This window comes from Calidris pugnax, unplaced genomic scaffold, assembly GCF_001431845.1.
Source record: "Calidris pugnax isolate Ruff unplaced genomic scaffold, ASM143184v1 scaffold13, whole genome shotgun sequence".
In the NCBI taxonomy this organism is placed as follows: domain Eukaryota; kingdom Metazoa; phylum Chordata; class Aves; order Charadriiformes; family Scolopacidae; genus Calidris; species Calidris pugnax.
This window is the reverse complement of record NW_015090810.1, coordinates 20,898,826-20,918,359: the sequence shown is the minus strand read 5'-3', so window position 1 is coordinate 20,918,359 and position 19,534 is coordinate 20,898,826.

The following is a 19,534-nucleotide window of genomic DNA, read 5'->3' as shown; positions in this document are numbered from 1 at the left end:
TTTTTTTCAAAGCAGGCTGCTGGTCTGCTGTGGTGTAGAGAAAAAGTAGGGGACTCAGATCATTAAAGGGTGTTCTCAGAGATCTTTACTCTTCATTACTCTGCCCTTTAAAATAATAAAAAAAAAAAAAGTCAGCAAATTTAGAAAAAAAATAGTGGAGCTTTGCTTGCTGAGCTGACCAGTTCTTTAATTCCACTAGAACAGCTGCAGTACTGAAAAATGAAAATAGGATGAGGAAGAAAGCTGTTGTCATTCAGGTTAACAGTTTGCATTGAAAGTAAAAGCCTGTGGTCTCTGTGCTGTTTTCATTTACCATTATGCCACACAAAATGGCATTAGTGTAACTGAGCACCAATGTCCTGCCCATGTGATGAGCACTGCACTTCCATTTTGCTGACTGACTCACCCTGCGGACTTCTGACCAGTTTTGCTTGTGGCCAATTATTTATTTTTTTTTTTAATTATTACTTGTGTTAAGGTTACACCTAGAAGTTCAGCTGTAGTCATAAGCCAAAGCCCTCTGGCTGAGTAGCACCTGGCACACCATGTAAAAGCTTTTCCCTACCCTCAGGTGTTATTTAACTTGGAGGAAGAGAATGACTCATATTGAGTACCCACTAAAATAATATCAAAAGGGAGTTTCGGCTTTCCTGTAATCTAGCACTGATAGTTTTGGTGCAGGCTATTGAAGTTTACCCAAATGTATTCTTTCAGAGCAGAAACTTGATGTAACTCCAGATAAAATTATCAGAGGTAGGTAGATGTAGGGCATCAGGTGGAGCTAGGATCCCAAACTGAGCTGGAGTCCTAATACTGAACAAACCAAAGGCTTCACACACCAGTCGCTCATCCTTGGGAGAACAAAGGAAAAGTTTATTTTAGGAAACTTGTTTTGCCATGGAATAAGAAAAAAAGGGGGGGGGGAAATCAGTAAAAAAGAAACGGTGGGACAACATGAGCAGTTTTGCTGTTCTTGCTGAATCTCTTTGCAAGACAGCAGTGTCAAAACCCTGACCTCTGACTGGAAACACGCTTGGGCTGACCCCGAAGACACGGGGACGGCATTGCTGAGCGGTGCTGGAGACCGCGCAGCCAGCCAGGGCGTCAGCGAACCCAGAGGTATGACAAATCTATGCCAGGGAAAACAGCTCACACGCAGGCTTCGTCAACCTTGTTTTCATGGCTTTTGTGTCTTGTAAACAACTTGTGGCAGCTGCATGTGATAAATCTCTGCGCAGAGCAAAAAATAATTACAATGGGGAGGGAATCTTGAGACTGGCGTCGCCGCCTGTGTGCGCGGGGGGGTGGTGTCTCACTGCCTGTTTCTGGAGGGGGGGGACGGACTTGTGGTATCCCACACGTCTCCCGGCTTCTGCCATGAGGTCAATGTACACGTCTATAAAACCGTTGAAGCTGTAACAGCTGGCCTCATGTGCTATGGGGGAGGGAAGGGGCTCATGGAGAGCACGGAACTGGGATAACTGGCTTTGGGAGGGCAGCGCAGCCTGTCTATAACCTCCTGTCTGTGGCCAGAGGGATGCTGCTTCCCTGGGCAGAGAAGAGCAGGCAATAACCTCATTGGAAAAGGGGTAGCAGGAGAAAGTAAGCAGAAACCAGGGGGAGAGAGTGTGGGTGGTGATGGTGAATGCTCAAGGTTTTCCCCTTGGAGAGACGGGAAGCCCAGCCAGCAGAAGGTGTGGTGCAGCTGGAAGCCCAGGTGCACCATGACCCTGTTAAGTGTCACTTTTATACCTCTGGTATTTAGGCCATTTGCAGTTAACTGTGTGCTGTCTGTCAAAGACTGTTTTCATTCATAGATTTTCTCACAGGGCTCATGCAGTTTTCTTGTTAACGCTTAAAACCTTTTCCTGGAGTGCTTCGTAGTTCTTTTAAAACTCGTTTGGGTTTTCTGTTTTTTTTTCTTCCTCTTCTTGGCATCTTGCAGTTGTCAACTTCCCTCTTGGCCTTTGCCAAATAGGGATTACTGGCACGAATACAGCTCATGTTCATTTTTCAGGACACTACTTGTTTTAAGTCTCTTGTTCACCAGTTGCCAGGGCTGTTACGTCTCCATCCTGTTTCGCTGGTTCAGCGGGCTCTTGTCCCGTGAGTTCCAGTGCTCAGACTGAAGGAGAAGAGATTAGATTAGCCACTCTCTCTAGCAAAAATATCACTTCAAACTGTTGCTGTTCCAGACATAGTAATTGCATCCACGTGTGCTGTATGCAGTGCAGTGTCTATTCCGGTCCCTGTCACAACAGTGACTGCCTGGAGTTCTGCACACACAGAAAATCACATAAAGAGACGCTGGAGATACTACAAAGTCAAAACTCAGACTACTTTCTTCATCTAAATTTTGCACACATTCCTGCTGACAGCTCAAAGCCATGGCATTTAGCCATTTTTCTCACCTTTCCCTTCAAAACTGGCTTTCTTGGCTTAAAATTCTCTTCTCTTTTTGAAGCTTTCTAACGCCTTCCTTCAGCTTTGAGGCACCAGGTCTGGGACTAAACCTGGCAAGTCTCACGAGTCTTGCTACACGAGCTTGCAGACCAGGGTGGCTTCCAACAGCAGACAAACCACACAGCCCTTTGTAGCGTTGCAATGCTGCCTAGCTGCGTAACATGAATCACGGTTCCTGAAGCTGATGCAGACATGAGTAAGTCACATCTGCCTCCCAGCTAATCCCTGTTCCACTGGATAGCAGGGTTTCTGCCAAATTTCATGTGCTTCCACAGGCAAACAAGGCGTTGATAGTTCAGCTGTTTACACCAATGCGTAATAAACCTGTAAAGGTGCACACAGGTAGCCATGCTTTGAATTAGTGACTTAACCAGGAGGCAGGTGGCAGCTTGTGGATTGAATGGGTGCAGCTGACAACTATCTGACCCTGTATATTTTTAGAGAACTTCTTCAGCTGTGGCTGCTTTCTCTAATTGCAGCCCAGCCAGTACCTGCCCTGGGTGTAGGTAGGTGTGTAACAACATGACCCTCTCACAGCAAAGAACCCTCGTCTGGGCATATATGTAAACCTTGCACGTGGTTTTTGTCGTCATCAAATCACTCGGTTGAAGATGAAGAGGATGGGCCTGACTACAGCGAGAGGTCAACCCAGTGCTGTGAGTTTTGCAGTAGGTATATGTGTTTGTATGGCTTCTCTGGGTCTTTCCCTCTACTTATTATTGCCATGATGCTGGGGAAATGCTGCCCTGGCAAATGTTCCCGGGAGGCCTCCATCAGTGATATTTCACAGGCTGGCAGGGCTTGGCTTCTTTTTGAGAATATTCATTTTTATCAGTAGTAAGAAGTAATTCCCAATTGTGAGGCCTCTAAGTTTTACCAGGATAGTATTCAATAAATATACAGGAAAATGTTTGGTCCTGCCTCTGAAGCCCTACAGTCTAATAACTCTTTGGGAAATGATGTATCATACACTTCAAACTTGCTGCTGCTTCCTCCCTTACAAACAAACCCTCAGGGTCAGAGCAGCTTGCTTTAGGGATAAACCCTTTGGTTTCTTTAACTGACGTGTCCTATCTAGTTTCAGCATGAAACCGAGTATTCTTCACTATCTCAACTCTCCTTCTAGTGTCCTAGGTCTTTTGCAGGAGCAAAATTGTTTTCTGTTGATTGGTGAATAGATTTTAGTGCTTGGCTGGCGGCTTTTGGCCTTTTGACCTCTTCTTTAGAAGCTGTTGATGGAAAAGACAGTTTTGAACGTAATTTGCTATCAGCTTATAGGTTTTATATATATATATATATCCCCTAGTAAGGATGCCATACCTATATGGGTCCTGGTGTTTATACAAAAAAAATCCCAAACAAAAATCACTTGACTGATTTGTGGGAAGAACGTGATGTCCTCCAGCTTGCCCTTAAGAATTTGTGTAGCATGCCTTGGAAATTGTTCTGGATAGCAGACACAGAACTGATGGTAAGTATCACAACAGTTTTGTAATTTTCCTGAGTAAGCCTTCAGCTGTTTTGCCAGAGCCTGTAATTTCACTTCCTTTTCTAGCCTGCGATGTTCTGATTGCCTGACCTTGTGCCGAATGTCTTATTTTGTTTTCTTTTGTACTTCTAGTCTCATTCCTTGTTTGAACTCTCCCTCTATCATCTTTCTCCCTGTTTGACCTGTGAGTGCTTACATAATATCACACACAGTCCGTTTAACTAGGTTAGAGGTTATTTTGACTAGTTTTGTACTTTTTTGAAAGTCATCTGATCCTTGCTACCCCACTAAACGAACCACAACAGCAAATCTTGCTCTGATGCAAACGGATCAACTTCTGTTCACGAGAGAAAACACATCTTCCTCGTGTAGACAACGTGGCTTTTCTCAAACTTCTGCTTTCTGTGCTGTGACGGGGGGTAAGCCAAAGAGACAAGCAATTAATAATAAAATCCGTCAGGCTTTTTTAAAAGCAGAGGCATTGGTTTTAGTTTCGAGTCGGCGGTGTTTCTGGTTTCAGCACGCAGTCCTGGCTCTGCTGCCACAGGCCTTCCCCAGGTGGATGTCCCACCAGGTGAGGTGTGAAGCAGACATTCCTCTGCCAACCTCGACTAAAAGGTTAGTTCAGGTTATCGTATTAAACGCTACTTAGGCAGTTGCTGCTGTAACTCATTCTTCATGTTAAATTCAGCTGGCTTGCGTTCAGCCAAGGTATTTCCAGTGATGTGCTGCCAACTTTCTCCAAGGGCTTCCTCAAAAGTCTTTCTTCCTTAGGAGGTTTCTTCCATGTATCACCAGCTGTCAATATCTCCTTTTACTTTATAGGTTTACATCTGCAAAGCACATACTGTCTGTTGTAAAGCTACACCTCCCTTCCTCTAACAAACCAGGCCTCCTCGACCCCCTGCTCCCTTTGTCCCGCCACAAGCAGCTTCAGCCAACTTCACCTCCTTGCCTGCTGGGACTTGTCATCATATCAACTGCCCTGGTCCTGGTAGCTGTCCCCGAGTTTCTGGAGGCTATAGATGGCTGCTCAGATGCAGAAGGCCTCCTTTGTTGTCTGCTCAGTAAAATACTAGATGTGCTCTGGGTCTTTGAGAGACGCCTGGTCTGATTTCTCACCTACTGTGTCCATGACACTTGGGGCAGGGGGGGGAATGTCCCAGTCACCCTCTGAAGGGAGAGTGGCATACCCTACTGTCTTTTTGGACCCTAGGAGGAGGTGATGGGAATGTTAGCCAGACTCTCCTCATTTGGCCAAGCAACTCCTTAGCAGCGTGACCCTGCTGCTCCATAGAATTGCCCAGGTTGGAAGGGACCTCCAAAGATCATCTAGTCTGACCTCTCTGCAGTCAGCAGGGACACCCCCAACCAGACCAGGCCACCCAGGGCCTTGTCGAGCCTCTCCCTGAATATCTCCAGGGAAGGGGCCTCAACCACCTCACTGGGCAACCTGTTCCAGTGCTCCTCCACCCTCCACCATGATGCTTGTTGGACTCAGAGGGAGCTTGACTTCAGATCTTCCACTTCCCTGAAGATTTGCCTTTAATCCTGACCTTATCCCAGCTCTCTTTGGCATTTGCTAGCCAGTCTGGGTTGAAGTGGGCTGGCCCGGACACCTTCCCCAGACCCTTGGAAGGGTGGAGGGAGCTGCCATTGCCGAGCTGGAGCTGCTTCCTCCACCTGGGGCTAATTACACGCTGCTTCCTCTCCAGCTGCCTGGATGGAGAGCAGGGAAATTGCATGCAAGGCGCTTGTAAAAGCTGTATCTCGGCCCTTGGTGCCTCTGCCCTTTCTGCTGTTGAAGGAAGAGCTGGCTGAGCCTCCCATCCCATGGGATGCGCTTCCTGCCCTAGGAGATTCCCTGCTGCAGCCTGGCAGAGCCACTGCGGGGATTTTAAACTGCGTCCAGTCAGTGCTGGCTGAGTACATGGGCAAGATCTACAGGTTTTGAGAAAGCCCTAGAAAACTTTTTGTTCGTACGTAAGAAAAAATAAATAATCCTTCCTGCTCCTCAGCTGTGTGGTTTGCCTAAACTCACTTCCCTGGGACACATCAGAGTTTGATCTTAAAGAAATGGTATCTAAAAAGCTCCTGTGTAAAAAAAAAAACAAAAAAAAACAAACCTAACTGTTCCAGCAGTAGGATTGTAATCTGCCTTTCATCCTGTACATTGTTGAACCACAACTCTATCTGTTGCCCAAGGACTGCAGGAAGTATACACAGCCTTATGTAAATTTCTAGGAGAGGGAATGTTTTGCAGGGCTGGAAGCGGGCGAGGGGAAGATAGCTTTTTTGCTGCAACTCTCGGTTTCTGGATTGCAGCTGAATTAGTTGGGCAGCCCCGACGCTCTCCCGTGTCACCCTGCTGCCAGTTCCCATGGCTGCTACCCCTCACTGCTCGCAGCCCGGTTGTGCAAGCCTGGAGTGGTGAGATTTTTCTGGAGCTCTTCTCATGTCTGCCGGTGGCATTTTACGAGCGGAGTCTGTGAGCTGGGTCCTTTGGCCGCGTTTTTCTCCACCGTGGCTGCAACGTCCGTGTTTTGCTTCTAAATCCCCGTGACTTTGGCTGGTTGGGGGATATTTGCACAGGGGTGGGTGAATCTCATGGTAAGAGACAAAACAATTTCTTTGGGAACCTTGAGAGGAGCCAAGGCTGCTCCAGAGCCCAAGCAAGGCAGGATGCAGCAACAACACAGCGGGAGCACAGCCTGCAGCTTGGGGAGCTGTAAGGCAGGACTTTCATTTTGTGTAAAATGTGAATTTTCCTCTTTCCCAGACTTGTAAAACAATTTTGAAATGCTTGTAAAGAGGGAGGTCGGGTGCAGTGTGGGAGTACATCCATCACTGCATTTGAAACAACAGTGCTTTACATCCTAGGCCTGGCTCAGGGCAGCAGGTCCTGCTAAAAAATAAAAATAGAGGTCACTTGGTCCCTTCCGTGAGCCTCTTTTTTTTTTTTTTTTTCTTTTTTTTCCCTTTTTTTTTTTTTTTTTTTGGTGTGCAAGCCAAGTGACATGACACTGGACTTTGGTGCTTCACCTGATTTACTTCAATTTGCATGTTGAAGCAAGCTGTCAAAAGGGCAGGATGAGCCCTCCATCCCCCAGCCGCCCTGGCAGGACTCCCATGGAGCCGTGCCGTGCCAGGGGAGGCTGTGCTGTGCTGAGAGCGTGGCCCGGCATTTTTCGGAAGCCACGTGTGCCGTGCAGGTACGGGGCCGCACACACCAGAATGTGGGGCAGCGCTGCCTCAGCTGGGCATGAGTTTGTTTTGCTGTTTCTGTTTGTTTTTTTCACCTCGGTGATAATTCTTACCCAATGCGCGATCTCTGCTCTGTGTACTTTACTACTCCTTGCGATAATCGAAATCCGGCCCTGAACTTTTTCACTACAAAGGAAACAAGAACTTTGCCCCATCGGCTGTTCACAGGGTGTCCTGTAGTGCCGCAGCCTAAAAAACCACATGCAAAAAAAAAAAAACCCAAAGCCTTGTGGAAATCAAGGTTATGCTGATGGCAGAGCGCTTACTGGTTTTTCACTGGCGTGGGTGGAGATCAGGTGCTTTGATGTGACGTGGGATTTCTGGTGTCAACCTCCTCCTAAAAAAGAGAAGGCACCCAACCGGCAGGTGGAAACAAACCTATAAATGCCAGGATCACCACCACCATGCTGTATACGGCTCAAAGTGCAACCTGTGATGGGCAGGTGCTGAAACATTAACCAGACCTTGGGACACCGTCTGTAGTCGCCGCCGGGTGCCCGGGAGCGGGGAAAGAGGACAGTACTATTATTACCCGGGTGGAGAAATGGCACAGAGGGGGTTTGCACAGCGTGGACGGAATCGCTGGCAGCGGCCCCGAGGTGTCGTGTGTGCAGTGGGGGGGGCCTGCAATAAACAGGTACGAGCTTCCCCATGCAGGGCAGCATGAAAGCAGGGAGAGGCTGAGAGCTTAAATCTCAGTTTCCAGCTCTTGTTGAAGTGCTCTGGTAATCAATGCAGTGGTGTGAGGCCATCCTTCCACGTGCCCTCCCATGTTTGCAGATATAACCTGCCTGCAGGTGAAGCCCCCTGCCCCCAAATGAGGTGAGGCTTGTGGGAAGAACAAACATTTATGAAATTGAGGACTGCAATGGCAGGGGAAAAGGGGAATGCTAGAGATGCTTCTGGACCCACACCTCAGATGGTTTGGATCTGGGTGTGTTTCGGTGTTCTTTGGTGGTTTTTTTGTGGTGTGTTTGGTTTTTTTTTTTTTAAACACTGGTGAGCTGTCCTGGAGATCAGGCAGGGAGATATGAGGAGCCAGAAAGCGTTTCTGAAGGCGCGCGAGTGTTGTAATCACATCAGTACTCCCTGAGCTCTGCTGACACCGGAGAGCGGTAAACATCTCCCACTGCCCGGGCAGGCGGCGGTACATAAATCTTCAGAGCGTCCTGGGGATACAACAAGTCTTTTGCAACTTTGCCTTTGAACTCCGAAGGGGTTATGCATGCATGATGGATGGTGGTGGGGCTCAGCTGTACTCCAAGGGGCAGTGGAGCTCCTGACTACCTTCCAGAGGTTTGATCCTCACCTGGAGGAAGGGTATGGCCAGGCTGTGCGCCAGCGCCGACGCTTGCAGCTGTAGAAACCGTCATTTCCTTCCCAAAGCCCCGGCGAGGCGCTTGCAGCTGCCTGGCACGCTTGGCATCGGACCAAAAGCCATTCCTACAGCATCTGCTCATGCTGTACACGTGTGTGGTGTTAACTTACCTGATTCCCACCGTGGATTTCTCCACAGCCATTACTGCCTACCCACGTCTCATCAGTGGGACAACCTCAGGAGCAGCCTCTTCTGTTAAGGCTTAGACTGAGTTTACCTGGGAGCGTGTCCCCGTTCCAGATGCCTTGCCCTGCTCGTGCTGAATCATTGTTACCTGGCAAGGGTTTGGGAACTGTGAGATCATATTTTATTACAGTATATTACAGCTGCAGAAAGAAGTATTGTATTTTGGGTATATATCAAAAGACTAATTCTTGATAAAGTCTTTAGGTATAGGACTTTGCCTTCACAGCTCTTTGTAAAGTAATTACTTTCCTAGCAGCGGCAAAAGAAAGGACATGCTCATTTATGGCGCTTTAAATCATACAATTCATTTCCAAAGACAAATAACAAAATCGTAGCAGAGAGCTCTGGTGCAGGGCTCCTTCTTGGGCTGTAAACACTGCAAGACAGAAACCATCAATATTTGCACAGTGTTCAACCCAGCACAGCGCAGCTTCTCTAGTTGGGGCTGTGGAGGCACACTAATGGGGATATTAAATCACACTGAATACCTTCTTACGATATTTACAATTTAACGATAGCTGTGTACGTAGTGTGCCCAGGACTGTGGACTGTGACTGTGCAGCACCAGGACCAGAAAAACCTGTGACGAGGCCAAGCGCTGTGATGCGGCCCCCCAGCTCATCCCCCTGCTTATCTCGCCTGTGCCGCGGTGGCTGGGACCCTTTCAGGTGCTGTCAGTGTTCATCAGAAGCAACTTCTCAGAAGGAGCGATGTGAGAGTAAGTGTGTTACAGTGTGAGCTGTCACCAGACGTGCCAAGGACTGTGGAGTGAAAAGGCAAGGGAGGGGTGGGGGGAAGGCATTAAAAATACCATTGCCGTGTTGCCCTCTGGGCTTACACAAACGTGACACAGAGAAGAATTAAACTTTTGCAGTTTCATGTTTCCTTGACCTTTTGAGAGAGGAAGAAAAGAACGGATCCAACTTTTTAACTTTTCAGTTATAATGCTGAAAGTCCAGAGCAAATATGATACACTGGCTCCTGAGGTGTGAGAGCAGAGTTTCATATTGTCTATTGAAAAATTAGAGGGAGGGAGAGCTGAGGAGTAAAGATAACTGAACAAAAGCCGGATGAGTTGAAAACCAAACCTGTCCCGGGTGAGTGTAATTGTTGGTGTTTAAGGAGTTTCATCCACTCTGCTCTGGTGGGATTTCTGACTTGGCATCGGTGCAAGGTAAAGCAAAAAACACGTGGCTTCTACAGCACAATGTTGTCTTACCGTATGAGCGAGGGACGTGCCATGAGGGACAGCGGCACCTCGGGTGACAGACCCTGGCAGTGGTGGCTGTGGCTAACGCACGTGGCGGAGGTGCTGTGACAGCTTGACACCTGGGGAAGCCTCGGACCATTAGCGTTAAGCTCACACGTGTTACTGAACATGAAAACATTTCCAGCTGAAAATCATTTCAGAACATTGTTACATTGGCCCATGCAACTGTTGACAAACAAAATCTGCTCGGATTACGCTTTAATGACAAACTCTGCACGCTGCAACAGGTTTTCTTTGTTTTGGCTCGGTTTCCCGATGTTATTCCCCGCCTTCTACTAAGAAATATTTTAGGGCTGAGATGACAAACACTGAGATCTCAGCATTGCCTGGGAGAAGCTGATCGACACGAAGCGTCGCCATGAATGAGTTACTGCACACAAGTGGGTTTTTCCCCTTTTGTGTACAAGCAAAGGCCGAGAAACGCGTGGAGCAGAGCGCGGTTGGGGAACGTATGGCCGGGTTCCCAGGTCCATGCACATTCTTGCAGACAGACTGCGGTTGTCACGATGCTATTGCCAGGAGAGACGTAAACAAAAGGGAACCTCTTGTTGTCAGCTGAAGCATTGGGTTAGTAATACAAACGAGTGCTTCATGCAGCCTTTCAGATTGATACACGCTATCTGTTTATCAGAGGTGTTATTTGTTATATGTAGTCATAGAGCTTTGTTGACGTAAATCACCGTTTTTTACATTTTTTAAAAGTCACAGCCGTATTTACTATGTGGTGAGTCAGGGCAGTGAGCAAGGTGAGAGAATCCTCTCGCATAGGATCATGACTTAAAATTCACGTGCTTTAGGCATAGCTCTTATGGGTGCACTTAGAGATTGACAGGAGGATGTGTTTCCATTGAAGTTGCTAAAGATTTGTCTTTATCCCTCAGCTAAATTTCACAGCTGGCAATTACCCAACACTGCAAATGCAACTGTGTAACTTATTAAAAACCAAACACCGTTGTTTATGCTGTATTAAAACAGTTGCTAATGAGATGAAAGCAAGACTCACCCTTTCAATCTCTTCTGTCCCACCATGAAGTAACAGCCACAAACTGACGTGGGTAACTTTTGGGTTATGTTATTTGTGTCAAATCCCTGCCCCGTTCCCCTGCAGTCAGCATAATTTCAGCAGTGTGTGAGAAACCCCTGCCCCGTGTGAGCCCCAGTGTTGCCCCAAGGCTTTGCATCTCCCCTGCCCTCAGCTGGGGGCCCAGGGGCTCCTTGAGAGCGTGATGCTGCCCTGATACATCATGTAAATTGGGGTTAGGGTGGCACTGATGCACTGGGAAGGGATGTCAGGTATTTAGAAACTACTTAACGAAGCATTGCTGCAAGATGGGAAGGAATCTCTCCTTTCAGCTGTGGCTACAGATTGCGACAGGTCAGAGCTGAACTGGTTGCAGCTTTAATGGTGGTATCCAGGCTCTTCTGCCAAGTCCTTCTCCTTTCTCCCGCTCTCCTCCTTCCCTCGGGCCACTGGTGGAACTGCCTGTTTCATCTCTCAGTACCATGGCCCGTGGTCTCAGTGCTCATGTCACCCCAGTACCACAGCATGGCTAAAAGCCATCACAGCTTTGGTGCACTGTCTAATGAGCTGCCTGAGCAGCACCACTTCTTTCCCTTTCACTGTCAATTATTGTGTGCAGAAATGAAGAATGACACATACTTAAGTGCACCAATTATCTCTATTTCCACCCCTTAGGGCCAGCATAGCCATGATTTGCCAGAACTATCTACAAATTGAAGAAGTTTCCCTATTGGTTTTTAGTTCTTTTTTGGTTGGTTTTTTTTTTTAGGCGGTGGGAAAGTTTTCTTCTCAAGGTTGGCAAAACAACTGGAGGACAATGAGTTATTATTGATCAAAGAAATCAAAGAAAAAAGAACGTGCTATAAGACGACAAAGAACATGGCCCAACTCGTGCAATGCATTAACATCTCGGTGCTACGTACTTTGTGGAGCGCGCGCAGCAGAAGCAGGGATGGTTGGTCACAGGTCGGGTGCAAGGACTGCAGCCACCCACTGCCGGACACATGCTCACGGAGTCGTTCCAGATTGCACTTCTGAGCACCCATAGCCAGTACAATAGGAAAAAAAAATAAGCCATATGATTTTAAGGACATGACTTTGATAATTCTGTAGTTAAAAGCCAGGGACAAGCGCTAGGCCAGGCAATCCCACTGGGGAAACAGGTTAGTGAGCTGGGAAGGGGTTACCTTTTGCTATTTGACATCTTGGCTCCCTAGTTACCATCCCCAAACTAAGATGTTTGTCTCAGCACACGATTGTTTACCCAAGTGACTTGTCTTACCTCCGTGAGACATTTGATACCCATAAAACATCCATCACACTCTGTCCTACTGCTTTTCTTTAACTCCAGGCAAGGCCTGTCCCTTTCCCCAAACCTTTGACAGCTTTGAAACGTGGCAGAGCGGCTCGGGAGCCGTGCAGCATTCGCCTTCTCCAGGGGCTCCGCAATGCTCCAGTATTTCTCCTTTTTGAATAGAACTGGCACAATCCATAATTGCTTCCATTCTCCTTGGCTAAAAATGAGGAAAAGACCGGCACCCCGCCACGGGGATTGTTCAGCGCAGAGTCAATACGATGAAGGCCTCTGCACCAGGAGTTGCCCATAATAGGTGGTGGCAATGTCACAGCTCAGCTTGTTTTTTAATATTTTTTTTTTTTTTTTTTTTTTTCTCCTCTCATGTTGTTTTTTCCCCCCCTGGGTGGAGCACAACCGGGGAGGTGATGACTTACCTGCCACAGCTCGGTAGATCGCAATCTGGAACTGGCAGAGTGTTAACACAATGCCCCAGCAAGAGCTTTTCTGTCTCCAATTTCTATGATTATGTTGTTACTGGATCAGTGAAGAGAACCATGAAAAACACAATTACCAGGAAGCCCTGTTCCTTTCCTTCTCCCTTTGTCTGGCTGCGGATGGGGCGTGTGACTCACAGAGCAGCTGAGGACCCGCTCTGTTTGCCCGCGCTACCCAAAAGGGTGCTGCCCGCCGGTGGGACCCAGCCGTGGGAAAGCCTGACCAGCCTTTCCAGGCTGAAGAGGCCAGTCACGTCACGTTTGTGGCTGCCATCCAAACGCCTCCTGATGAATCGAGTGATAGCAGCTACCTGGTCCTGCCCCAGCAGCCGCCCAGCCGAAGAGGGGCTGTGAGAACCTCCCTGCCGTGTATGACAGCACGAGGAAGGGGAGATGGTTGTGACTGAGCTTGCCACGGCAGGACAGCAGTTTGTTTTAGGTATCTGGCATAGCGTCAGGCTAAAGAGAGAGGGGGTGAGTATGTTTTGAGTGTGGGTGCCGGTGCCAGGTTTGCTCAGTGCAAGCCCACGTGAGCATCCCAGGCTGGTGGGACTGACTCCATCCCGTTACGTGACGCAGAGTGGGAACGGAGAACTTCACTCGTTGACTGCACTCCAAATGATGTATAAACCTAAACCTCCAACGGCAAACGCCAATAGCAACAGAGCAGCTGATATTTTTATTATTAATTCCTATCAAAAATGTCAGCTCAAAGTCAACACCAACTCTCAACGGATCTGATAGGCGAACGTGCTTCGAACTGACGGTTGAAACGTATTATTTGCCTATTGCGTGCTGCAAAAACAAACGTCTACCAGGAGAGAACAGGTCTTGGCAAACAAACTGACAACAAGCTATGCTTGTGGGGAAGGCTCGTGATTTGATCTGTAAGGGAACACTGAGTATAAATAGGGATAACGTTTACCTTAAGCATGCGTGAAAGGTAGGGCTACGAGCCATGTCTTGGACTTCTTCATGCTTCTGCTGGAGAACAGTTTGAAACATATCTGCTATTTTACACCCTTTAACGTATTCTCATTCCAAAAAGGTACCAGCCACCTCTGAAAGGTTTTTAAACAGAAAGCATTTTTTTTTTTCTTTCCCTGGTGTATCAGTGTATTAATAACCAGCGAGAACATAAAATTCCAGCAGATGATGAGAAATCCCTTTATCTCGGTGGTAATAAGCCTTTAAGCAGAAGTTTCCCTGCCTATAGATCCCTGGCACAAATCTTTCTGATCTTCCTGTGCTGAGGATCTAAACGTGAGCCAGCGGTACGTGGAGCAGCACTGGCATGCTACTAATGTTAGGCTCTACAGACTGAATCAGAATCCATTTAAAGAGCCATGAACAGCATCATCCGGGATATATTTATATAGGATTTGTTGACTGTCTGCGTTTCACATACTGGGAAAAACTGGGAAAAAAAGCCTGGAAGCAGAACTCCAGGGAAGGGCAAGCCAGCTATCTCTGCCAGGGATCTCTTTTCACCCCCCGCGTTCCAGCCGTCACTGGAGATAAGCGCAAGATGAAGGGACCCAGTGTGGGGTGGGGGGGGGGGGAAAGAGAAAGGCGGGGGGTTTTCGCCGTCTGTAATAGATCCTTTCGTGTAGGCCGCGGCTCGCCCCGGCGGCAGAAGGGCCGGTAGTCGGATAAGCGCAAGAGGAAGGGACCCAGGGGGGGGGGGGGGGGGGGGGAAAGAGACAGGCTGGGGCTTTCTCGCTGCTTCTTTTGAAGTCACCAGCGTCACTCCTGACATCTTCAGCAGGGCTTGGCCGGGCTCCGTGCCTTTGAAGATTTTGCTAAGGCTCAAGGCCTTGATCACGGCAAGGTTTGCCCCTGGGAGTAACTCTGTGCAGATGAGCCCTTCCAGGGCGCCCAGCGGGACTCGTCGTATGAGACTTTGCAGGATCGGTCTTAAGCAATGAGCGCTTAAGAGAAACATTCTGCTTGTCGTGCTTTTATCCTTGACCACATCAAATGAGGCGCCTCGGCGGTTCTGGGAGAACGAATTTGCATTGAAAACCCACAGCTCTTACAAGCAGTGCATTAATTATTTTATTAATTTGCTCTTTTTTACATTATGGGAAACATTCATCTATTTACATTTTCCTGTCCACACACAAACGAGATAGATAATCCCACGGAAACCCAAATCGTTAAGCCATAAAAACACTCTCCTCCGTCTAAAGGCTTTCAAATTTGTGTCTTTTGTTTCAAATCAAAAACATGTTTAAAATCACGTTTAGGAATGCAGGTAGGCCAGTGATTTACATTCCAGTTACTTAAAATATGCATTTGACCGTTTTCCTTAAAAAAACCCCAAACCCAAAAAACCAATAAATTCACAAAGATACAGTTTAAATTAAAGTGATAATGCACATCAAAGCATTAAGGGAACACCAATAAATAAACTGAAATATATTACAAATAAATTATTTCTATTTACCTTTTCAAATATTAAAAATCTTTAATCCATTTCTTCATCTTTCTTTACAAAAAGATTATGAGAATTTTATGGAAACATCTGCAAAAAATATAATAAATACTTTTTTTTTCTTTTTAACTTTTGAAGCAGGACAAAAACAACCTTTTCTAAAATTTTCCCCAAGGAAAAAAAAAAAAAAAAGCAATACTTTAGTCCCAAAGTGAAACAGAATATAGGCATTCTTAATATACACTGGGCAGGTTAGACTAAAAACAAATAGTTACAAATTATACTAAAACGGATGATAGAGCAAGTATACTAGCATTAGTGTCGGTAAATGAGTCAAGTGGTTAACTAGTGGCATTCTAGGGGCAGAATTATTCTATTTTATATTTCTTGGTCTTGGCTGTGTTTTTAATACTTTGCTAAAAATCTAAGCAAACATTATAATACCCTCTCCATCACCAAATGAACTAGCAGGCATTCATCTAAGAATAGATTCACTTAAAATAGATACGAAAAATATTCTATGATATACAAATACAATAATTTGTAATGTACAAGACTAGATAGTCTTCACTTTTCTGCTTTTTTTTAGGGGGAAGCTTGCTGGGTATAAATTTCTGTAGCCACTTGTCAACCAAAGTCTTAACTCATCCTTCATAAAACGTTCACAAAACTAAGTCTGAGACACGGCTGTGAATGTGGACGCTCACCTGGATACTGCTTTGAATATTCCAGTACAAATGAGTTCCAAATAATTAATACTTCCTATGACTATATATGCTCAAAAGTGGCAGTTGGCACTATTACATACTGCAAACACGGTGATGTTTCGTTGCTGCTAAAAGTTTAATGCGGTGTTTCAAAACTAGCAAACACACTGGTATTCAAACGCTCAGAGGGTCAAACCTTTCGAAGCTCCTGTAACACAAAGCACTCTAGGGTTACGCTGGATTTCTGATTACTCTAGTTAAAAGTCTTTTATATATTAAATTATTAGCCCTTATCTTGTAAACCACAGCAGTAAATATTTGTGCCCTGTTTATAAAGACATAGCTCAGATATCAATGGCTTTGAGAGGTAGCAAATTCTCTAGTGGTTTTAGTATGCTCTCATGAAAATACTTGGTGCCAGAACCTATTACCTCTCCTATTTTCTTGAATAAAATTAAATTAGCACCTGGCTATGATGTCGTAGGAAAAAACAGCTGTCTGGCATGGTCTTGATGAATAGTTTTAGCAAGAGCTCAACTTTTTGATGACGATCTTAAATGCTTTTTAAGTGCAAGCTGCAGAACCGTGCTGCCCGTGCAGCTGGATTTTTCACGGCCTGGACCGTCCGTCGAGGTTTTTAGAGCTAGGGGTGTGCGGCGACGGCTGCACCCTCTGCCCCTCCACGGGGAGGGCTGTCGGGGGCACCTGCTCCCACTGGGAGCACCGAGCATCCTGCCTTCCTCTCCCCTGTCCTCCTGCCCCAGCATCCAGGGTAAAGGGGGTGCAGGGAGCAGTGGAGGGGTCCGGAGAGCATCACCCCGGGGCTGCACACACACACGGGGGACACACACACAGAGCTCCTCTGCCCCCGACCATCCCCGTCACCCAAACCAGCTCACGCCGATTCTGCTTGCGGCAGCACATGCCAGCGAGGCACGCGTGTGCGCTCACACACACACACTCTCTCTCACACACTCACACGCACACAGCTTGGCTTCCAGCAACATGCCTGACACAGCTTTCCTAATGTTGGCACAAGAGGTTTCAGTAGCGGGGTGGTCAGCGTCGTTCCTCCTCCTCCTCGGAGCTGGAGGACAAGCTCCTGCCTCAGCTGGGGGTGACTGGGGGGTGGGGAGTGGGGACAGACATGCAGAGGCTGACCTCTCACGTTCCTCTCCAGCCCTATTGTCTGCCATTTCCCCCCAGTATTAATGAGCTACTTGGGATGCATATTTTTTGTGATTGCAAAACAATGGCAGAAGCCCGGGTAGGAAGGCTTGTCATGAAAAAAAAAATTATTAAGTTCATATTGATCCCATAACTTGTGAAAACTACTTTATTGTTCTTCTTCAGATGGGTGTTTTATACTATTAAGAGGAGGCTGAATTGGAAACTTAACGCCTAGATATGGACCGTTTGGTGATAAGCAGTCTGAACTGTAGCGTACAACCGGCTAGAGCAAAGCAAGCTTGGCCTGGAAAAGCATCAGAGGCTCCATGTACAGCAAATTCGCCTACAGGTGTCCGTGTGTGGCTGCGTGGACATGGGAGATCGGATGGTCCCACCGAGATTAAGACATCAACAAAACCAAGCTTTTTTTTCTTTTTTCTTTTTTTTTTTTTTTAACCAATATAATCCATACAATACAATACAAGAGGAATTGACAATACAGTACAATTTTAAAAATTCTTAATACTTGGACAAGAAAATCCTTCTTTTATATTATCTCTTCAACTGTCATTGCTTCTTATCTCCTTCCTTTTCACTCTTTTATTGCCTTTCAAAATAGATTATTTCCCTGGAAGATCGAATTTACAATCTTCTGCTGATTGAAATGTTTAAGTAGTGATTGATGAAATAAAAATGAGGCAGTTTGTGCAGCTGTGAGTGTGCAGGTATCTTTCCACAGGATCTTTTCTATCCCTCGCCATCTCACCTGCGGGATATACTTCCACTTTTTCACCCCCACAGATCTGTGTTTTTTTTTTTTTCGTTCCCCCCCTCCCCACTCCCGCCCCAGCCCCCTCCCCTTGTGTGACTCCTTAAATTCAGGTGAGAAGGTGTGATTCGGAGGTTTTAGAATAAAGTGCGCCATCTGCTTTAAAAAAAACAGTAATAAAAAGAAGGGAATCCGAGTCATAGCTCCTTTCATCTTTTGTGAGGAAGACGGCAGAGTCCAAAAGGATCACCCTGCATTGACTGAAATTTCCAAAGTCCCCTACGGTTTGATATTGCTGTACACCAGGTAACAGACTAGCTTTAGGTCAACTAAAGGTGGTGAGTAAGTTAAATGGAGCATCTACTGTACAGGTGGGCGGGTGTGTGGAAGTCTGAGCGCCGCGTTTATTTGTTTCAAACATTAAAAAAAAAAAAAGGAAAAAAAAAAGAAAAAAGGATCGTACTCGTTTACATGAGGCAAAGTGGCAGCATCAGTACATGGGACAAAGCATCGTGATGACATGGGCGAACCTTCAGAAAAGCAAGGGTGATTAGAGGACATCTCTCGGAGGACCGACAACTACGCCACGGCAGTGGAGGTCACTGGGAGCATCGGGGCGGCTGCGTACAGAGAGAGGGGAGGGAGAGAGGGGGGGAGAGAGGGCGAGAGAGAGAGGAGGAGGAGGAGGAGGAGGTACAAATACTTCGTGGTGACCTTGAGCAGGAGCCTAGAGGGGCAGATTATACATGAGGCTTGTCTTGCCAGAGAGAGTCCTCCCGGTTGGATCCCTTCATAGCCTGGTCTGGGCTTCGGGGATGTATATCTCAATGCTTTCGGCGCTCTCGGTAGCTGAGTTCTGGCGGACCGATGCAGCGCGCTTGGCAGCCATCAGCCGTTTCCGGGCCTCTTGACGCTGCGAGCTTTCCAGAGAGCGTTCTCGTATGAGTGGCACCTGACCTTTCGATGGCTTCTTTGGCACTGGAGGAGGGACCCTTCTCTCCTGATCAAAGCAGAAGGTTAATGGCATTATACAGCTTCTCAGGGAAAGGCGGGAAAAACTAGGATACGTCAGTAGTTAGAACACACATTTTTACCTAAGGTTTGTTAGCTCTTATCTGCCTTTCTGTCTTCAGTGAACTGGGTTTTGTGCTCAAGGGTTCATAAACATGGGGCAAGGGCAAAGGGGAGAGGAGGGCCGGCCGCAGTGCTACTTCTCCTCGGGGACGGTGCGTGTGTGACATGCCCGGTCCCCACCGCTCCACCGCTTAGTGCGGGTCCTGGGGGCACGGGGGGGATCCCGGCGTCTCCTCCCGGTGCCAGGGACTGGAAAGGAGAGCATCTTGGATGCTGTCCCCCCGCCACCACCACCGCAGCCGCCGCGTGCGGTGGGGCTGGGGAGCAAACACCACTTTCGGCAGAGGAACTCTGGAGAACCCCAAACTCCTGGGCCACCCTCTTCTAGAGGTGCATAACGCTAGACGCTCTCACGACACCGAGATAGCGGGGCTTGGGCATTCCCAGATGCAGATGGGAACTAGCCGCCTGCAGCTGGTGCATCGGAACAAATCTTTTTTAAGGAAAACACCATA